Here is a 14268-nt window from a genome sequence, read left to right as displayed (position 1 = left end):
ATTACTCTTCAACCACAACAAAAGGATTTGTCCACATGTGCGACAATTGGGGGCCCAGCAGTAAATGCCCAATCTTCAAAATTGGGGGACAGGCATTACATGTCCTTAAGATGACATGATGCCTTTCACTCGAGCGCGACCATCTCACCCCCCCCCCCCTTTCCTAGAAAGACTTGAGTATTTCAAACATATTTGTATTGAAAAACAATCGATTCCACTCCTTTTCCATAACTATTAGACTTGCGACCTTCAAATTTTTATTGGACATTATTCAAAGGTGTATTTCGTAATCTGTACACTCAAATTCTCTCTAAAACAAATGGTTTGATTATGGTTACATTAAGTTTGGCAACAGTGTTTCCAAATGCCATAAACAGGCGAAGTCAACCTCGACCCTTTTCATGGGAGAGGGTCTTTCCTGGTGGTTGGCATTTTTATTGGAAGGACCTCGAGGGGGAGTGATGCTGGGTGCTAATGTCCCAATTGCTTTTGGCATTCATTGGAATGCTTGAACCTGTTTCTTACCATGCAGTGTCTTTTACGAAGCAACGGGAGTTAGGTGTTATTTGTAACTAGTGCCAGACCTTGGTTAGAAGAGTAAACCTTCCAGAAATGGATGATAATTGGAGAATGAAAAGGCACAGAACACCATATTCGAAGGTTTCAAAGAAGAAATCTCATCAGGCTGCTCTCCTCACGTACCTATGCCTCACTTAGGATTTGAACCGAGAACATCTAAAGTGTTCTACGCTAACCACTCCCGACATGAAGGATGGCATCAATGTATGTTGGAAACATGTGCTGGACATCTAGAAGTTGGTGTTTGACTTGAAGATAAGAAGATACTTCATTCAGTAATCAATTAGACACCATTTAGATACAAGAAGATATTTTCTGCGTCATATTGTGACTTCAAGTGGACTAACTATGTCTGCATATTTTTCACACATAATCTGAAAATGAAAACAATATTTCTGGGTGAAGATTTAGGTATATCCTTAGTCCTAGATATGTGTCTCAAAATGGCTTGCCGGCCCTCTTGGCAGAGTGGTTAGCACATTGTGCCATGATGCTAGGGGTCCCGGGTTCGAATCCTGCCTGGGCATGGATGTTTGTGAGTGCCCATTCATCAATTTCATTATATCATCACTCATCCCCATCTTCGCAAATTAGCCAAAAGTGGCACAAAAGGCAAAGTAAAATAAAGAAAATCAAATCAAAACCTCTATTTGTAGTAATTGTTCATGTTACTTCATGATAAACACATTAATGGCCCAAACCACCGTCACGTCCAATTTCCACAATAAATTCACAACAGATTGTCCTTTAAATAATTACAGGAGATTTTATCAATTCACCATTTTTACTGAAATAAGGGTTAGTGTCTGAGCTATATTTGGGAACCTTGTAAGCAACAGCTCTCATGAAATGGTCATTATCAATCTTTGATGAGAGTAAATTCTACAAATACGCTTATTTTATATAATAATAGTGATAATAGATAATTAATTTGGTACGAAATTCATTTTTATTAATTTATAATAGATATTTTGTAATAACTATCATAGGAATGATGATAATTATTATTGTTATTATTCCTACTATTCATTTTTTATCCCTAGCCTGATCCCCCAACTACAATTTCTGGTGACACAGGAATTGGTTTTTAGATTATATTTAGTTCAGTCCTCACAGAGTTGCCTGCATTTGTTTTAAGAAATAACCTCATGAATATTCACTGTGAAATGAGATTTGAAAAGTCTAAATTGTGTAAACTTTAGGCTATACGAATTCAGGTTCGAAAGACAAATTGAATGGTATGCAGATAATGTAAATTTGTAATTTATATTTGCAACAAAAAAATTCTAATTTATATGATCAGTGATCAATATACATCTAAGTCGTGAGGTATATAGTAATGAAATCTGTCAAGAAATTTTACTAATGGGAGCATTAATAGAATTTTCAAGAAAAGTGAACATTACCCAGGACAGTGCTCGAACCTGGAATCTTCGGTGGTGAGATTTTGAGTCAATAAGTTATAATGTTTACCCACCGAGGCAGCCCATTACATGTAGAAACACACGTGCATCAGTTTTTACTTAATTATCCCGGTAAAGGCTGAGATGGCACCTACAGTGGAGGCTTTACTTTGCACTTGGATGTCCAGTTTCATCTTTTTATTGCCTCATCTCTCCTTCCTAGTCTTGGTTAATCGAATGGTATAAATAGCAATATATTGAAGTTTATACGATGCATACATTTACTTCGTCGTTAGATCAATTTTGATGGGAAAACATTACAAAAGAAATTAAATTGAAAGAAAAAAGTAGTTGTTTTTCTACTTCTTGGGTTAACGGTGATGTGATAACCACTCTGCCATGGGGACCAGCAACAAATAGAGGTATAGTAGAAGATAAAAATAATAACCCATAGTGTAACAGGGTGTGAGGGCTGAGGCCTACCTACCGACTGCCGGCCTCACTCCCACCTGACGAGAAAGTTATGGGGGACATGTGGTCAGCACGACGAACCCCCAGTCTTTGCTAAAGGTTACGCTACTCATTCGCAGCTCCCCAATTTTCTCAAGATGGTGGGTGGCCACAGGCCAAAATCTCAGGAGAAAAGTTGTTACGCAGGAGACTCGAACCTGCACGTGTCCCATAGCTGGAGCCCCAAAAGACCGCACGGTCAAGGTGGACACAGTAGATCTTGAAAACTATAACTTGAAATGCAAGTATGTTACTCTGCCTGTATTATTTGAATTAGTGCTGTATTAGGTTTTATACTGTACTCGGCACTTAAATTAAACTATTGTTATTTTCTTGGGGAGACTTTTGTACTCGATCCACCAGATGAGCGAATATCCAGCACACCTATTTCTTTTAAATTATATTATGACTTGATTGATTGATTCGCTTTATTTTACTTCGCTTCTTGTGCCACTTTTGGATAAGTTGCAAAGATGGGGATGAGTGATGATATGATGAAATTGATGAATGAACACTCACAAACATCCATGCCCAGGTCTGGATTCGAACCCAGGACACCTGGCATTGTAGCACGATGTGCTAACCACTCCGTCACGAGGGCTGGCAATTATATTTTGACATTTCATACAGTAAGTGGACTGAAATGCATAGTTATTCTATTTTGTAATTAACTTTTACACATTGCATTCATGAAAAAGCTTTAAAAGCAATGATAAATTTTAGTCAATGCGTTTATGTGACGTAGCACATAAAACTCAAATTTTTGGGGGAATTTTAAAGTTTTGAAACCATTTAATCTTTGATTTAAATGATAGAATATTAAAACATGAACTGCTTCCTGCATTTTACACTCAATTTTTTTTCGATTGAACGTATCTTTTACTTCGTTATTAGGTTTGACATTTGCCTAATCACGAATAAGCTTATATAATGAGAAATAAATTTTATATTTTCACATATAAAGGACATACACAATTAGGGTTTAAAAGGGGTAGAACTATAATGAAAAATCAAGAATTACCTACCAGAACACGAAACATACAAATATAACACAATATGCACACAAGAATGATTTTATTTATGAACAATTTTGTGTATGTAGATATATCAAATTTAAAACGATGAAGATAAGATAAAAAGATAAAAACAATTGTAAAAAATTGGTAGTATATGTCAGACAAAATTCAACATTCATCAGGAAGCAACTTTTATACAAAAATCAAATCTCTCTGGAGAAACTGCAACAACAAAAGTGCTTTAGTCCATTGAAAATGGCATTGAAGTGTCGGTGCTTCCACTCGGACAATGTTAACAATTGGTTCCGATCTCAGCCAAAGGAGTTCTACGAGCAGGGTATTCACCACTTGGTGAAACATTGGGACAAGCGCTTGTGTAACTATGGAGATTACATTTGAAATAAACCTTGTAGATTTCATTCTGTGGCCCCTGTTCCATTCTAATTTGATCCACATGGGGTATCACGGGAGTCCTAGGTCCCGGGGAGAGAAAAACCTTGCAGGTCTCAAGGCCTATGGATTCTTGCTCAGGCAAGCTCACTTATGCAATCATCCAACACCTGGCTTGACATGCATGTTGCATATTATATTAGGTGCACTTCCTTGTGGACAGGTTTTCTCAGTGTCTCGTGCAGGCCTCTGATCATGTGACTGTAATAATCACTTCATTTGACCAAAACTCCTGCTGATATTACATTTCTCTTTCTTCACCTTTCATTTATATACATATGTATAACAGCCCAATCCAAGTATTACAAGGGCATGCCAATGAGGGGGATTGTGGTGCAGACTGCAGCATTGAAATTTGGAAGGGGAATTGTTTCATTAAAATAATACAATTTTCAGCATTTAAATATTTTTCTAAAATATATGTAAAACAGTTTACACCTTAGGTGTACCATATTTAATTCATTAGTTGCAGAAATGGAAGTACTTAGGGGGCAGGGATGCATTGCATTGCACCCATCAAACTTTTTGGGGGGAATTCTTTGTGATGGAAATTTCGCAGAGTAGACACAAGTTGAATTATGTTATCAATTAACCATTGATATTATATAAATAGCAATTTGTAGACTGCCAAGGAAATTGTAATGGATGCCATGAATTCTAGTTGGGGATTGAGAATGAAATGTTAGGGGAGACAATATCCAACCTTGAATATCAGTGTTAAGTCTGAGATTATGACAGGAATTTTACTTACAAGGGATTGAGCAGTAAATTTGGAGGGAGGGGATATCCAACTCTTGTGTATTACTATTACATCTTAGACTGTTACAGGAATTCTGGTGTGGGGGACAGAATTGTTTTTTTGGGGGTGGTCAATATCCACTCCTCAATATCAACAGTAAGTCTAAAATTGACATGGAAATTTTGGTGAGAGGATTGAGTATAAAATTTGAGGAGGGGGGGGGGGGCGAGATATGAAGCTCTTGATAAAGTGTTAAATCTTAGATTGTCGAAGGATTCCTGTAGAAGCGGGATGGTTCAAACATTATACAGCGTGGGGGCTCCCCCATGGCGCAGTGGTAGCGTCATTGCCTTGTAATCAAGGGGTCCCGGGTTCGATACCCAGTGGAGGCACAAGTGGTTCGGATCCCACTTTAAACTGTAGGTCCAGTCCCGATTAGCCTTACTGTGCACAAAGTGGACTTAAAACAGCAACTCAAACCAATTATACAGCATGTATCAAAAAGAATCATCTGATTTCAAAAGGCAATATTTAGGAAACCAATAAACATAGGAGCTTGCGGTAAATTGTAAAATACATGTTGGCATATAAAGTTTTACTTATAATAAGTTTTACTTTGAGCACCACCCCACTGGCATCTTCTTAACAATGAGCTTCCTCAACAATGGATCGGCTGTAGGGGGTCTACCGATTTGACATGACACCATTGCTAAGCGATATCGCCAGATCTCACAGTCTCCGATTTCTTGTGGGGGTTTGTGAAAGACTCCGTGAATGTGCCCCCTTCCAAGAACTGTGGACGATCTTTGAAACCGCATAACAGCAGCAGAGATTGCAGCAACACCAGACATGTTCGCTCAAGTATGGGGGATGAATTTGACTATCGTGTGGATGTATGACGTGCATCCAGAGGTGGGTATATTGAGCATTTGTAAAAATTATGTAAGTAAAACTTTATATTCTCACAAGCAGTTTACAATTTACTGCAAGGTTCTATGTTCATTGGTTTCCTAAATATAGACTTTTGAAATCCCATGATTCTTTTTGATACACCCTGTATTTTAGTGATATGCACACATTTTTGGCACCGAATGAGCGAAAAGAGAAGCTCGAAAACAGTAAACATCATTGGATCCTATGAAAATAATAACACCCTATTAATATAATATTCTTGGCATACTACTTAATTTAAGGCAGGTGTATCATTTTGATCACATAATTCTGTTAGTAATATTATTGTATTATTGATTCCCTGTGTGCTATAATAGTTGTACTAAGAGTACTTCATAGTAACACAATGCACATTACATGATAAAACAGAAAAATAAATAATGTCATACTTGCATTTCTAACTTCTTGTCCCAGGGCAATTTTTAATCAATGTAATTATTAAAATTACAAAAATAATTACATTTACCTCAAAAAGAGGGAACAAGTTCTTTGAAGAATGCACATTATTATGTTCTTGGACCGGGCTTAGGAATTTCTAGCTAGGGTTCTCTGTGTGTCTTGTGAAACAATAATTGAATTGGTCACACAAACAAGACAGTTTTGGTTAAGATACAACTGCAGCACATTATTTGGTTTGGCCAGGTTGAATTTTCGATCTTAAGTTGTGTAACTTGTGTCAATTTTATGTTTAAATATGCACCAAACAACGTCACTTTTTTTTTTTTGACAGAGAAGCCAGGGCTTTCACAGGAAGCAAAATGTTGACATCCCATCTACACACCAGCAAAATTAGAAAGGTTATTTTACACAAGATATTCCTCTTTGGTGAACCCTGTAATTCTCCACAATAAACCAAAGTGAACAGTGAAATAATTTATCTACCTACAATTCTGATAATTTATTGAAAATTGTTTGATGGCTTATCATTAAAAAATAATTAACATCTATTAAGGAATATGAAAAAAAAAAATAGTAGTGTCAACTATTCCCCTGGGATTCCACCACTCTTAGGAAAAATATTTCTTTTGTTGGTAATTTTTAAAAAAGATCCACAAACAGTACAAGAAAAAGTATAAACTTTCAGAAAAAAATATAATAAAATTTTATCCACTCCTGTTCTACCCCATCTCACTTCACAGTGAGGAAAATGGTAGGACATATGCAAGGTGTCACAGTGCAATACCAAAAATCTTTCACAATGTGTAGAGAACAAAAAAAAAAAAAAAAAATTATCATGCCAGCAGAGATGCGCGCTGGATGAACTGGCACAATTTAACCTCTCCACCTTGAACTATACATGTACTACTACCATCTTCAAGATTCGAATATTGAATCCTGACAGATTCGGGTAACGACTCCAAGATTCAAGCTTTGAATACAGGATTCGGATTTGAATGCCCATCCATAACAGTATCGTTTTTGTAACATTGTCTGTTCATCAAGAAGTTAGAAAGAAAGATTGGATGCATGAAGCAAGGGTAAAATTCGAAATTAAAACAATGGAATAACGTCCTTGGATCTGAAACTTGGACAAAAACGATAGATTAAGCACGTACCCTTAACATCTTGAAACCTGGAAGAATTTTGGATCATTATCCTCTCATTCAGAAGTTGGTTCCCATGTGAGAAAATGCTTTCTCTGTATTGGCGGTGATGGAACCAAGCCCATAATGGAGGGTGCACTCTCCTCTTCCTCTAAATATTGATTGAACCAAAATTATCATCATAATCGTATCACGCCACAGACGTTAATCGAACCTAGGACCCGGGCATCTTAAATAAATAAGCAAATCACATTATAAAAAGGGTCCTGCTGAAGCATTGAAAAAAGAGCTTCTTAAAAGCTCATCGCGACAGCAACCTTCAGCGGAGTTGGAAAAACTCCGCTGACATTGCATTAGAAAATGAAATCAGGAATCAGCATTTTCCCCCAGAATTGCCATAGCCAAAGGACGCGATCGAAGCAACCGTCGTAACGGCCGATAGTTCGAATTTCACTTAAATAGGTCGCGTGAGAAAAATCTCAGTTTCCCGTTTTCCATCGAAGTTAGTAGTTGTGAAAGAACTCCGTCCGAGTTGCTTTCAGTTAACGTCAATTCACTTATCGCGAGAGAGCTCCTGAGTTATTATTAATTAAGGAGGAGGAATGAATGATCAGAAAGTTGACGAATAATATTTAGAACATCAGTATACGCGAGTCTAGACTTTAGGAGCCCCGAGAAGCGCTCCTGCATCCGTCTTTATTACAGGGTATGACCACATCGAAGCAAGGACTTCCAAGGACGAGAACTTCCGAGTTTCAGGTAACGAACATTCCTTACGTCCTTTCTCACCCCGCCTGTTCAGTCAATGGTAGTGTTTTTAAATATACGTTCGTGTGTTCTTATTTCACAGAGCTAGTCACCTTGCAGTTTGAGTGTCGACGTTGCTCTTCAGAGCTACCCCCTTTCTCTTACAACATTCCTCTCGCTTAGCAAGTGAGTGGCTAAAGGCTGTCATAGCCTATCAACGATCCCCAAATATTTAGACTTTATACGTAATGGTTATGAATATGGTATAAACTAATAAAACTGAATACATTTTTTTCAAGTTTATGATGATGTTGGTTACCTTTAAGATTATCATCATCATTGACATTCTCTCCTTGGGGAGACTTTTATACTTGATCCACCAGATGAGTGAATATACTGCACAACTGATTTTCAATATTTTTTCACTATTCATACAGCTCATACACACCTGGTTTAAGAAGAAAGTTTCAAAAGTGGGGGGGATTTAACTCCTACAGTTCACATTGTTTACCTCTCACATCAAGCTCTAATAAATTTTGGAATTTTGAAAACTGTGGATGTGGGACCAGTTCTTTGGATCAGGTGGCTTGCCTGATATCTATTCTGATTCTTCTCTCCTCAGCATCAAATTACCATGGGTATCCAGAAGCCCCGTTCCACAGTTTGTGGTTTGACGTAGACTACTAACATCCAAGTTTAGAGGTTGATGGATGGCCCATTCTTGCGATAGAAGCACAAGGGTGAAGCAAATTGTAGCCAGAGCTGGAACCACCTGGAAAGATAGCCTATCCTTTGCTTTTCGACTGCAATAACAGAATAAGCTTTCTCCGTCTCCAAGTTTGGAGGTTGACGGTCAGCCCTTTCTCAAGTTAGAGGTGGAAGGGTGATGTACCTTATAGCCCAAGCTGGCAACAATCCGGAAAGATGGCCTTCCATTCACTTTTTGACTGTGACAACAGGAAAAGCTTTCATAATAGTGCAGGTGATAAGTTCAAATGTTCTAATCAGAGGACACATTACTTCCCACCTCCAAGGTCGGAGGTTGACGGATGGCCCATTCTCAACTATCATGACAGTGGAGGTGTGAGATCAAAGATATTGACAGTGGACTACCCCCCGTACAATATAAAAATTTGTGTCACAACCAGGGGCCCTTTTTCTAGTTAGATCTGGAAGGGTGAAGCAATATTCAGCCCAAGCTGACAACCACTTGGGGATCCTGTAATCTGGATTTGAGATTCTAATGCAGGATTTGGGAATCTGATCCAGGATTCAGATTTGGGATTCGAATCCAGGATTTGGATTCAAGATTTGAATTCAAGCAGATTCCAGGGTGTCTACTATTTCTACTATTTTGTGAAAACAAAATTCCCTGACTTTTCCAGGTTTTCCAGACCAAGAACAAAACTTTTCCAGACCAAGTCTTTAGGGCAATGTACATGAACATGTATGTACAGTAGCAGTGATTAAGGGAGTGTGTGTGTGTGTGGGGGGGGGGTTGTCCCCCTACTTTTTGCCCCACCAGTATGGTATCTTAATGCTATCCCTTATCTACCAAGAAAAAATTAACTGTACAGTTATTGGCTATTTTTGGTTAGTCAGAGAGAAGCACATAAGTTAGGGTGGAGTAAAAAAAATGAAAGTTGGGTACTTTAACCCTTAGTTCGCTGCCGTAACACATATGTTACAAAAAAAGTATGTCCCTTGTAGCCGCTGTAACACATATGTTACAAACAGCTTTAGATACAATTATCGAGGGTTTGCCACACTTATATTTGTATATTGAGGTTGAAACACTGACAATTCGTTCGGGAACTTGTTTTGCAATCTTGTTTCGAAAATTTCAAATTCCCCCCCCCCTCCTTTCTCCGAATATGTCACTTGTTTGGGCTCACCCAAACACGTGTTCGCTCTTCAGCTGACAGACACAATAAATGCTTGGTATTTACGATGCTGTTTTCCTCCAAGCTTCCAACGCTGTGATTTAGTACTGATAAGGCACACATTCTTCTTTCTGGTGATCCAGCTGAAGTAGTGGCAGGGGGGGGGCAAGGAGAGAGGGGATTGGATGAGGTTTGGCAGGTGTCAGCTTTCTGTCGCCTCTCTGTTAGAAATGCAATGAAGCTTGACGATAGCCAGAGGCCAGAAGCATGAGTCTAAAGCGTGCGTCTATCCAGAAGTAAAGACAAAACAAACGATTGCAAAGGCTCCCTTCCCTCCTCTGTTAGGAAAGGCCTCACCATAAAACAGTTCGTATCATATAACAGCTCATCGATTTCCCTAACGCACAATCGTTTCCTTCCGGACATATTTCCACAAAGAGCCGAGTCAACAGGGAAGAAGTAGATTCACAGTAGCTACACAAGATGCAAGTGCGAACGAAAAAAAGCAAAAGTTCGGGTTTTCTCCCCAAAGTAGCTTGAGAAGAGGGGGCAAAGTCCACATTTTTATGATTTTTTCATTGAAATTCGGGGGATGCAGCCCCCGCCCGTAACCCCCCCCCCCCCCCATGGTTGGGGCATCCAAATTTTACATGGTTGCATGCACTGATCTTCTGCCTGCAAAACAAAAGTTATCCGAAGTAGATTGGTCCCATGGTGTCAGTTATAACAATTTTATGAATAATATGCAAATTGGCTAAAATTCGATCGAGTTTTAAGTTTTGCCTTTATTATTCAAATTGTATTGCACCCACGAACATGAATCAAGTTTCATTCTGTTGCGGAAGGTCTATTCTTTGAAAAAAAAAAGCAAAAGTTCCGGTTTTCTCCCCAAAGTAGCTGGAGAAGAGGGGGCAAACTCCACATTTTTATGTTTTTTCATTGAAATTCGGGGGATGCAGCCCCCGCCCGTAACCCCCCTACGGTTGGGGCATCCAAATTTTACATGGTTGCATGCACCGATGTATTGCCTGCAAAACAAAAGTTATCCGAAGTAGATTGGTCCCATAGTGCCAGAGTTATTACGATTTTTCTCCATTATGTATACGAATTCAAATTTCCCGCTCAAAGCCTCGGCGACACTGGGCTTACTTTCGTCAGACCACGCGGCGTACTAAGGGTTAAATGAAATAGCATGTAAAAGTTGTCCCGATTATGCCTGCCACCATTTAAAAAAAACAAATTTTCAGAAATGAAAACCTATCTTTGTGTGAACTGTAAGTAATGCCAGGGCTACCTTTGTGGGTTATTGAATTACAAATTTTTAACTTTAATTTTTTCACCCCACCAGTTTCAGTGGTGAGTTTTTATGTGATACCTCCTACACACTGACTAATGTTCATAACTAGTGTAAATAATACATAATTATAGCAAAACTTAGTATACTTACCCCAGATAAGTATATACCAAAACTAAACCCCTTTTCCTAAAGCAATTAACATAGTCTCTAGAACAAGGATAGTCAAATAATTGATCATAGGTTATCAGTAGCTCGTGAATGGTCAGCTACACACTACACAGGTCTTGGCAGCAATCTTGAAGAGACAGTTATGACTTTATGTGGATTCTACTCACATGACAGGTGGAATCTTGACAAAATGAAACAACTAAACCTTGACATTGAAGATTACTCATGAACCAATAAAAATAACAACATATTAAACAAAGTTGAAAGAGAGAATCAATCTTATGTGCCAGTTACATTCATTTGTCTTACTGTATCAAATGAAGGGCTCGGGTGTAAAACATGGTAAGTGACATTTTGGTTATTTCCGAGTTCATTAAGAAAAAAAGTTATTAGAACCTTTACCATGGATAAATTGCTTCACTAAATCCAATGCAAATTGCATGAAATGGCAATTTCACTCGAAAATTTAAGAATGGGACAATTTAAAGTCTCCCAGTTGTGCTTCACTGGGACTCATTCATCAGTCATAAGATTTTACCTGAGCTTTGTATATTTTGCTTCAGATTCCATGAAATTTTCAATTCTAATTGTTACATAAATAAAAGTTAAAATGACCATCCAACTGTAAATTAAGAAAGATTTTTAAAGTAATCAAAATCTTATATAAAAACAATTTGCAGAATCCAAACCTACTGATAAGCCAAGGTATGGCATCAGACAGCATTTGTCATGGACAGAGATCTTTGTTTAACATGGAGATAGAAACTACAAGCTCCAGATGTAAGGTATGCTTTGTCATTGAATGAACACCACCTGCTGCAGCCAACATCCAAACTTTTAAACAATCTGTATTGTACAAGGTCTACAAAAATACAATTTTTGCCAGAAAAATAGTAAATTTCTCTGACTTTTCCAGAAAAAATAAAATTCCCTGACATTTCCAGACTGGCAGACACCCTGAGATTCGGTTAATTCAAATTTGAATGCCCACCCCTCATGAAAACGGACACCTACTTGATATGCTCTAAGTGTTGTGAATGTTTGTGGTGTTGTATAATAATACCCTATACATACCGAGTGTTCCGCTTAGGAGTATAATAAAAGAAAATACCATATTTTCTTTAATTATCATTATTTACACCCAAAACGTTTTACATACATACATACATAAACTCAAAAAGTTTTTTTTACAAGTCTAGTACACCTCAACATTGGTTGTGCGGGAAATATCTAATTCGTATTCCACCTCAGCCCATACGTTTTCTAGCATTTGTGGCATCATATTGTTGATTGCAGCACGAATTCTTTCCTGTAAGTCTCGTAAATCTAGAACCTTTGTAGCATACACCTGGTCCTTCACAAACTCCACATGAAAAAGTCTAGCACAGTAAGGTCCGGTGACCTTGATGGCCACCTTATGAACCGCGATCCTCTACCAATCCATTGTACATTAAAGTGCTCATCTAAGAAATGGTGAACTTCTTCGGCAAAGTGGCATGGGGCTCAGTCTTGCTGGAAAATTGTTCCTTCTGGAAGTTGAGGCACAGCGTATTGCTGTAGCATGTCCATGTAAATTGTTGCATTTACAGTTTGCTCCAAGAAAAAAAAAAGGACCAATGATTTCATCCTTCATGACTCCACACCACACATTACATTTTGGAGTATTCCATTCTACATCATGCACAATATGTGGATTTTCCGACCCCCAGATCCTACAGTTATGTCTGTTTACACATCCAGACACGTGGAATGTTGCCTCATCGGGAAAACACACCTTGTCCAGGAATGCACAGTCTTTGTCCAGCACTTTGGCCGCAAATTCTTTTCTTGCTATCTTATCACTTGGCTTTAGATGCTGATGAATTTGGATTTTGTATGCATGCAAACACAACCTTTTATGGAGTACCCTATGTACTGTAGTTGGTGGGATTTGAAGCTGCATACTTGCTTGCTGGATTGATTTTCTAGGACTTCTAGTGAATGTCACTCAAATCCTTTCAACATTTTCTTCAGAAACCTTCCACTTCGCATGCTTTATAGTCATCTGCAACAAAGATTCTGTTTCTCTCAGCGGTTTGTCCCATTTCATAATCGACACGTACGTTGGGACATCACCCGCTGCACCAATGTTATAATGAGTGTGAAAACTTTGCTGCACATGTTTTACAGATTTAAATTCTGCAAGTGCCAAAACACAAAACATCTTCTGTTGTGGTGTCCATATGGCGAATGATGCCTTCGAGGCAGTTTGAAAGAGCCTATAGCTTCTGCGCTTGCGCAATCTGCCACAACACGTTACATTTAAAACTTTTTCAGTTACTCTTCACACTGTTGCCAACTATCCGTCATTCCAACTATTTGTTACAATTTTATGAATTTTTCATTTATTATACTCCTAAGCAGAACACACTGTGTATATATATTTGTCTGTGAGAGCACACGTGCTTGCATGTGGGGGTTACCTACAATCTAACAATATTTACCTAGAACACTGCTTGACTGTCTGTGCACTCCACAATACCTTGGAGTACTTATTAAAAAAGACAAGTGCATTAGTAAACTGGTGTACAAAATTAAAGTTACAGCCAACAAGTGATAAGTAGGGGACATATTATTGTATAAATAGATGTTCCTTTACCTACGCAAAGCCCATACACTTGAAGCATTAAAATCTCTTTCAGTGTACGTTGATCACTTTAGCAAGTATTAAAGAGTGTATATATGATATTTTTATGCACATAATTCCATATTTTGACATTATTTTCACACACATTTAAGGTCACTTTGATTTTCTATTTGCTCGGTATTTATGATGGTGAGACCCGTAGAGAATATTCTTTGGCAGAATTCAACAACCTGCTACAATACACACTCGGAATATTGGATTTACGGTCATCATGTGTCAGAATGACCTCAAAATCAGTTTCCTGTCCTTGGAAGTGCCTCCACCCCTCCCAGGATCCTCGTTTACCACCAAAATC

At 38.2% G+C, this 14268-nt stretch overlaps 1 protein-coding gene across 2 annotated transcripts in view; it reads right to left on the bottom strand.

The window, feature by feature from the left end:
* The window catches only part of LOC145984203 (transmembrane protein 243-like), a 56876-nt gene that overhangs the window by 4038 nt on the left and 38570 nt on the right, over window positions 1-14268 (bottom strand). The window lies entirely within an intron of this gene.

The sequence above is a fragment of the Lepisma saccharinum genome, chromosome 2, assembly GCF_977018435.1.
Source record: "Lepisma saccharinum chromosome 2, izLepSacc3.1, whole genome shotgun sequence".
Lineage (NCBI taxonomy): Eukaryota > Metazoa > Arthropoda > Insecta > Zygentoma > Lepismatidae > Lepisma > Lepisma saccharinum.
The sequence above is the reverse complement of the archived record's forward strand: the minus strand, read 5'-3'. Positions and strand labels throughout refer to the sequence as shown.